The sequence below is a fragment of the Mustela nigripes genome, unplaced genomic scaffold (assembly GCF_022355385.1).
Source record: "Mustela nigripes isolate SB6536 unplaced genomic scaffold, MUSNIG.SB6536 HiC_scaffold_148, whole genome shotgun sequence".
Taxonomy (NCBI): Eukaryota; Metazoa; Chordata; class Mammalia; order Carnivora; family Mustelidae; genus Mustela; species Mustela nigripes.
Window position 1 is genome coordinate 9,059,049 of NW_026739562.1, and position 8,005 is coordinate 9,067,053.

Consider the following 8,005-nt stretch of genomic DNA (forward strand, 5'->3'; position numbering starts at 1 on the left):
TGCTGGATGGAGGACTCCGGGCCTGGCCTTCAGACCCTGACAGGGCCTGATCCCCAAGCCTCGCTGAGGCAGTTGGCCTAGATCCCGCCACCACCACCACCCCGCACCCCCCCGCCCCGGGGAGCCATCTGCTGTCAAGTCCACACCTGCCACACCCTCTGCCCAGCCCCAGCCCTGCCCAACCTCAACTTTGCTGGCCCCTGGGGTCCTGCCTAGGCTAGCCTTAGGAGACCTGGGCCCTTCCTCATCCCGCCCTGTCCGCCCGGACTCACCTCCCATTTCTGGCCACCCGGCCTCAACCCCTGGAAGGAGATGGGAGCGCAGCAACGCTGAGGCCCCGCGCCTGGGGAGGCCTGTGCTCCTCCAGCCCCGAGGACAGCAAGGAAAAGAGAAGAGAGCAGAGCATTTCATGGCTATAATAAATCAAAGGGGGAAGTCAGAGCAGGAGAAATAAGAAACTTCCCTACCCTGGGCACAGGGACCTGCCGGGCAGCTGCCCCTGGCTCCCCACGGCCTTCCCTCCTCCCTCCTGCTTCCCTGGCCAGGGCCCAGATCTGGTACTCGCTCCTCAGGCCTAGGGACCCCACCTGCCCAGAGACCTCCTGGGCACCTGGCAACGCTGTGCACCCCCGGGTGCCTCTAGGGTTGGGGCCTCAGTTTCCTTCTCAGGGACACAGACATCCCTGGGGCGTGGGCTGGTTTGGAGACAGAACGGTCAGGCTGCCCAGCAGAGAGGGCTGAATGAAGACGGCCGGTGCCCCTCCGGACAGGACAAAGGGATCAAGTTGATGAAGGGAAGGTGCGGCGTTCTGGGAATTCCTAGTGGACAGCCGGGCTTGGCAGGACAGGTGGTCTGTGAGATCAGACAGGAAGGCCAAGGCAAGACGCAGGAGTGCAGAGCAGAGCGGGGGCTCGCAGGGCCCGGGATCCCGCTGAGCCTCTGAGATCACGCTGCTTCACTCACAACCTTGTCAGGCAGATAAGATGAGAAAGAGGCCGTGACTGCTGGGAGCCCAGGCTACAGAGCCAGACAGATGGGACAACACGCAGTGCATGACCCTGGCCAAGTGACCTCACCTCCTGCCCTCAGTTTCCCTACTTGGAATATGCCTACCTTGAAAATCTGTAAAGAAAGACGAAGGAAGTCATGGAATGGGGCCTCGGGGAGCTGGTGGGGCCTGCATCCTACAGGGGCTGCCACTCCCATCTCCTCCCAGAAGCACCCACTTCCTCCCTCCTTTCCTCTTCACCTGCCCGAGGAGGGGTGAGAACCTCCACTCCCTGCTCTTCTCTGCACCCCAGGGCCCCTGGCCTCGCTCTGACCTGTCCTGATTTGGGAGAGTGTTAGAGTTGGGGTTCCCAGCCCTACCCCAAGGCACTCCCTCCATGAGAGAGACCTTGGAAACCCAAACTCATGCCTTGGCAGGACTCCCCTCTGCTGTTCACACACCTCCGGCTGTCACACAACACCCCACTTCCCCCGGCAGACAGCCACATGGGTCTGAACCACCTGGGGCATTCACGAGGGGCTTTACACACATAACATCTCATCATCCTCACAGCTGCGGGTCTCTTGCCCCCATTTCAAATATGGGAAAGCTGAGGCTCATAGGGGAGGAAGGTCAGCTGGCCGAAAGGAGCAGCTCAGAGCATGAGAGCTCAGTTCTGTCCGCTAACTCGGTGGAAATCCTGCGCAGACCATGAGGCAGAACAGCAGCCTTTTGTTTGCAGAAAGACTTTGAGCCTTTTGGGGGGTCACTGCTGCCCAGACCCCGTGGTCACAGCCTCGCCCCAGCTCCACTTGCCCTGTCTCCCTCACCAGAGTCTCGAGCTTCTCCTGTTCCAGGTTGTCAGATGTCGGGGTTGGAAAAAGTCCAGAGGCGCGTGCCCATGAGAGCAGAGAGATTAGGGAAGCAGAAAAGGGGAGCAGTTCCCCGAATCAAGCCAAATGTTCTCTGTGGCTCCCCGCCCTACGCATGCACACCTAGCAGGGGCGCTTAACTGCCTGGGGAGAAAGCCCCAGGGGAGACGTGTTCCCCCCGTAGTTAGAAGCAAGGCGTTGGTGCCAGATATTTGTGGGTTTAAATCTCAGCTCTGCGACAGAGTCCATCCCTGGGTAAGGGACTTAACCCTAGAACAGAGAGAAGAATGCCTCTCCTGGCTTGGAGATTTCACAGAAGGGAAGTTTGTTTCTAAAAGCCAAGGGCTTGGGGCACCTGGGTGGCTCAGTGGTTTAAGCCCCTGCCTTCAGCTCAGGTCATGATCTCAGGGTCCTGGGATTAAGCCCCACATAGGGATCTTTGCTCAGTGGGAAGCCTGCTTCCCCCCCTCTCTGTGTGCCTCTCTGCCTACTTGTGATCTCTCTGTCAAATAAATAAATGAAACTGTTAAAAATAGATAAATAAATACAAGCCAAGGGCTCAGTCCCCCTTCATGCATGGTCTCAGACAGCTTCGTAACGGCTCTATTATTATTCCTCCCATTTTACAGCTGAGGAGTCTGAGGTGAAGGAGTCTTCCCCAGGTCACACAGCCGGGCAGGGGCTTGAATCCCAGTCCCAAGTGACTGTAAGTCAGAAGCATTTACACCACCTCAGAGGGGTCCCCCTTCCTGCTCTCCTAGGTCCCCCTTCCTGCTCTCCTGTTCTCTGCCACCGCCAGCCTACGGGGTAGGGGGCCCTGAGTGACAAGTTCAACCATGACGGGCTGGCCCTGCCCTACTGTGGTGCAGTCCCAGAATGGCTGACTGCCCTTGCTCCTGGGCTGGGCTTGAGGACGGCTTCCTGGGCACACAAGGGGCTGGGACCAGCTGCAGCAGGGACTCCTCCAGGCGGCTCCCCGGCCATATTGTTTGGGGCCACCCTACCCTGTAACCAGGATGGGTGCCTGACCGTCTGCCATGGAGGGGTGTAAGTCCTTCTAGGGGGCCTGCTGGTAGGGCAACCAAAGGGAGAAGCTGGACTTGAGCTTCTCTCTTGTTCAGGCACTTTCCCAGACCCTGGGAGAGGTCTCAGCAAATCTGTATTGTGACTTTGTAGTCTTTTTTCTTCAAAAGGACCTCAAATTGTATAAGCATGGTATAGCTCCGTAGAAGCCAGAGCTAGGGCTCTATGAAACCTAGCTCTGTCCCCAGGCTGTGGACCGTGGAAAGAGTTCCATCCTCCTCTTCATCTGTATTGTGTGACCTTAGGCGAGACCCCACTTTCCCATCTATGCAAGGGGGATGAAGCCTGGCGTTAGGCGGGTACAGCAGGGGCAATGAGAAGCCTTTACTAAAGGCTCAAATTCTCCGAGGGCTTTCACCAGCCTGTACTTGTTCCATCTCCAACAGCCCCGTGGAGTAAGCGGAGCCTCCTAATCCCGCTTTCCAGCTGAGAAAGGGAGGCTGGGAACTGAAGACGCAGGCCGGAGCCCCTCCCTCCATGCACTCCCCCAAACCCCGACCCCAGGGTCTGCACCCAGGATGGCGAGCCCAGCGTGGGAGGAGTGGGGAACAGAGGATGCGGGGACCGCGCGGAGGAGGCAGGGGGAGGAGGCGACGTCCCGCACTGTCTCACCGCAGGACCGACCTCGGTGCTTATCTGCTCGGGCAGCTTCCGCCCCCCCAGCCCAGCCCCCCGCCGCAAGCCGGGCCCCCGCCCCCCGCCTCCGGAGCGCCCGCCGGGTGGCGGGGAGGGGCCCTCCCCCGTCGCCCGCCCCTAGGGAGCACCGAGCTGCAGCGGGCCGCTGCCCGGCCGAGCGGAGAGGAGCCCGGCCCCCAGGTGAGGAGCCGGAAGCGATCAATAACGCCGGGGCGGGGGGAGACTGGGGGAACAGGGGGTGGCGGGGGGGGGGGGCACCGGCGCGGGGAGGCCTCCTGGCTCCAGCCCGCCGCCCTGGCCTCCCCTGTCCACGCTGGGAGCGGGGTTCCCCAAAGCCGCGGGAGCAGGAGGAGCGGCGGGGGGGGGGGGCGGTCTACGCAGGTTTCTGAGTGACTCGAGCCCCCCACCCACACGCACGCGCGCGCGCGCACTAGCAACGCCCACGGGCGCCCCTGGCACAGATGTGGGAGGGAAGAGAGAAGTGGAGACACCTTGGAGAAAGTGAAAAGCCAGCCACAAAACAAAACAAAACAAAAAAGAAAAAACAAGAACAAAAACGGGAGGAGACGCCCGCCACGTGCGACCGGCAAAGTTCAAGCATCACAAATACATAAAGAACTTTTGGAAGCCCACGGGGGGTGGGGGGAGGGGAGGAGAAACAGGGAATCCGTCAGAAAAATTGCTAAAAGACCTGAACGGGCATTTTTAAGAAGAGGAGGCACACGTGTTCGGTGACCGTCTGAGGGATGCTCCCGCTCATTGGTGTTGAAGGAACCACGAGGACGACCAGGGTGAGATGCTCTTTGACACCACTGGGAGGGCTTAAACGACCCAGCTGGGCAGCACCAAGTGTTGGAGAGGTGATGGAGCCGCGGGGTATTGCTAGTCAGCGGCTTTGTAACCACTAGAGAGAACAATCTGGCCTTATCTTATAAAGCGGAGACCCAGCAGATCCATACCCCACCCCACCCCACCCCAGGCATAAAAGAGAGACCTTGGCAGGTGCTCCAAGAAACCCTGGGCTAGAACGTTCAAAGCTGCCCCCCCCTTTTTTAATTAACACATAATATATTATTGGTTTCAGGGGTACAGATCTGTGATTCATCAGTCTAACACAATTCACAGGGCTCACCATACCTTCCCCAGTGTCCATCATCCAGCGACCCCATTCCCTCCCCCAAGCAATCCTCAATTTGTTTCCTGAGATTAAAAGTCTCTCATGGTTTGTCTCCCTCTCTGATTTCGTCTTGTTTCATTTCTTCCCTATAGCAAAAGTCTCAAAGTCACCCAAAAGTCCACCAACAAGAGATTGGGCTAATAAATTCCAGTGGATCCGTCCACACATGGTTCAGCAGTTCCAAATGAACCAATTTCACATAATAACATGAATGAATCTTACTTGATTCATTGCCTTGAGTGAAAAAGCCAGTTCCAGAAAACAAATACTTGCCCTTCCTGTGAAGTTCAAAATCCAGCCAAACCGTATCTCTGCAAATAGCAAGGTTGGTTCCTTCCTTCTAATACTTTTGTTATTAGGAGATGACAGAAGACTTAAGAGTAAGTCTGAGAATTCAGGAGAACCGGTAGGGAAAAAAAAATGTAGTTGGTTTACCAGATATCAAAGCAATATGTAAAAATAATTTGCCTTCCTGTGGGCTATCAATAAATCATCCAGAATGTAATGCGTATTATCCTATTCAAAATAGCTGCAAAAATATAAGATACTTTAAAGCAAATATTAATAATTATGCAGGTCCTAAATGAAAACAATTGTAAAACTCACTGAATAATGTAAAAGAGAACCATATAACAACTTTTATTTTCCTTGGTTTTAAAAAAGAGCCAAGTGGAGCCTGAGTGGAGCGTGTGACTCTTGATCTTGGGGTTGTACAATCAAATTCCACATTGGATGTAAAGATTACTTAAAAATATAATCTTTAGGGTGCCTGTGTGGCTCAGTTTTTAAATGTCTGCCTTCGGCTGGGGTCATGATCCCATGGTTCTGGGCCCAGTGGGAAGCCTGCCTCTCCCACGCCCCCTGCTTGTGTTCCCTCTCTTGCTGTGTCTCTCTCTGTCAAATAAATAAATAAAATCTTAAAAACAAATAAATAAGCAAATAAATTCTCTAAAAATCAATCAATCAATAAGCCAATCTTGTCTTTCCTTCCAGAAGCCCACAGGGCAGGCGGGAATGCAGGAGACCGGGCTAAGAACCCCAAAGACACACAACACTGAGAGCCTTCAGCCTGGACAGATTCAGAAAGCTTCAGGGAGGAGCAGGCTTGTAAACGTGCTAGATTTCAATCAATAGACAGCAGAAGGGGAAGAACATGCCAGGCCCGCCAGGGGATGGGAAAGGGGTTGTAAAGGGGGTTATAAAGGCAGAGAGGCCGGACAGAAAGTAGTGAGGCTTGGCTGCGCATGGGCTGCCTGGGAAGGGTTGCTAGGGGATAGGGGGGTTGCTATGGAGTTGCTGGGGCCTCATCTGGCCAGGGCTCAGGATTCGGAGTAGCTAAGGCTACTCTAGGAAGAATGACTTGAGAGAGGGTTAAGGTCAGGGGTACCCCCGAGGGAGGCCTGGTATGGAGAGGTGGAGCCTGAATCCATTGTAAGAGCATCCTTATTTCAGCTGTGACCTTGGGCAAGGTGATCCCGGCCCTGAACCTCAGATGCCTTTTTACCGAGGTTGCTGCCCGCCAGTGGACTCCATGGAAAGCCCTGAGAAGGAGGCCCACATTCTGGAAGCAGAGAAAATGTGCATCAACCCCCAGCCTAGCGCATCTAGCACTGCACTCCTGGAGGAGGGGTAAGGTTGTCATAACATTGGCAATGCCCGACCGTGATGGTCTTGCAGTGACCGGCTCCTCCTCAGGCCCGGGCCCACGGGCAATCCTACCTTCTGGAAATAGAGGGCTGAGACCTGGTGGCTGACAAAGCCCCCACTAAAGAGACCAGAGCCAGGAAGAATGTGTTAAATTCAGACCCAGCGAAGTCAGAGAAATAGGTCTGCAGTTCCCCCCCCCCCGCCCAGTCAGACGTCTCCCTGCTACTCATGTCCAAGCACTGTCTAGGCTCAGCTGGCTTGCTAAAGCTTTTCTGCTCAGTGCCTCAATCCAGAATGTCCCTGAGGCCCCCACACCGCTTGATAAATGCATTGGAAAACGCTCATCTGGGCTCAGCAAGGAGAGGAGAGAGGATGGTCCCCATCTTGTGTCTCTAATGTATTCTAATGTATCTGTCCATTGCTGTAGCATTTTTTTTTCTTTTCCTTTTTTTTAGAGGGGTGGGAGGGGCAGAAGGAGAGAGGGGGGGGCATTCGAAGCAGGCTCCACACCTAGCGCAGAGCCCCACTCAGGGCTCGATCTCATGACCCTGAGATCATGACCTGAGCTGAAATCAAGAGTCAGACCCTTAACCAAATGAGCCATCTAGGTGTCCCTGTAACGTTTTCTTTTTTTTTTCCCCTAACATTTTCTTTATACCCGTGTATTCACACATATAAATAATAACAACATCCAAGCCCCAAGTAGAACTTCTCATACGCCAGGTATAGTTCTAAGTGCTCTGTAGGTATTCATTCATTTACTCCTCACAACAATCTGATACAGTAATTCATTTTACAGATGAGGAAACTGAGGCATAGGAAGTCAAGCAGTTCTTTTAAAAGAGATTTATTTATTTATTTGAGAGAGATAGAGAGAGCTTGTGTGCACATGTATGAGCAGGGGGAGAGGCAGAGAGGGAGGGAGAGAAAAGGGGAAAAAAATCTGAAGCAGACTCTTAGCTGAGCATGGAGCCCAATGTGGGACTCAATCTCACAACTCTGAGATCATGACCTAAGCTGAAACCCACTCAGACCCTCCACCGACTAAGCCACCCAAATGCCCCAGGAAGTCAAATAATTTGCTCCAGGAAGTCTGGTGCCAGAATCTGATTATCTTAACAAAAAAGCTAGGAGGCCATAACATACACACACACATATGAGATTTTATATACACACAAATTTAATTTATATATAAATTTGCATAATTATGTAAATGTTATTATATTCATATTTTAAATTTTTCCTTTAAAATTTTCTCCCACCCCAGGTGCCTGGGTGGCTCAGGCAGTTAAGCGTCTGCCTTTGGCTCAAGTCATGATCCTGGGGTCCTGGGATAGAGTCCCATGTCAGGCTCTCTGCTCGGCAGGTAGCCTGCTTCTTCTTTTCCTCCCCACTCTTGCTCTCTGTCTGTCACTATCTCTGTCTCTCTCAAATAAATAAAACCTTTTAAAAAAATAAATATTTTTCCTCCCCCAACCATGGAATCCATGTTATCACCCAATGTATGATTTTCTATATCTTTTATTTATACTTATGTACTTATTTATACTTATATATACTGATACCTGTAATAACATGTACTTATACACGGTTTCTTTTGT

General features: G+C 53.3%; 1 long non-coding RNA gene across 1 annotated transcript; it reads left to right on the forward strand.

Annotated features, from left to right (window-relative positions):
• The first annotated feature begins 3,391 nt into the window (after window positions 1-3,391).
• LOC132008459 (uncharacterized) lies at window positions 3,392-4,753 on the forward strand. The gene is made up of 3 exons (XR_009401641.1): window positions 3,392-3,760; window positions 4,291-4,371; window positions 4,665-4,753. It is a non-coding gene; the product is annotated as an uncharacterized LOC132008459 (long non-coding RNA).
• Window positions 4,754-8,005: the final 3,252 nt, after the last annotated feature.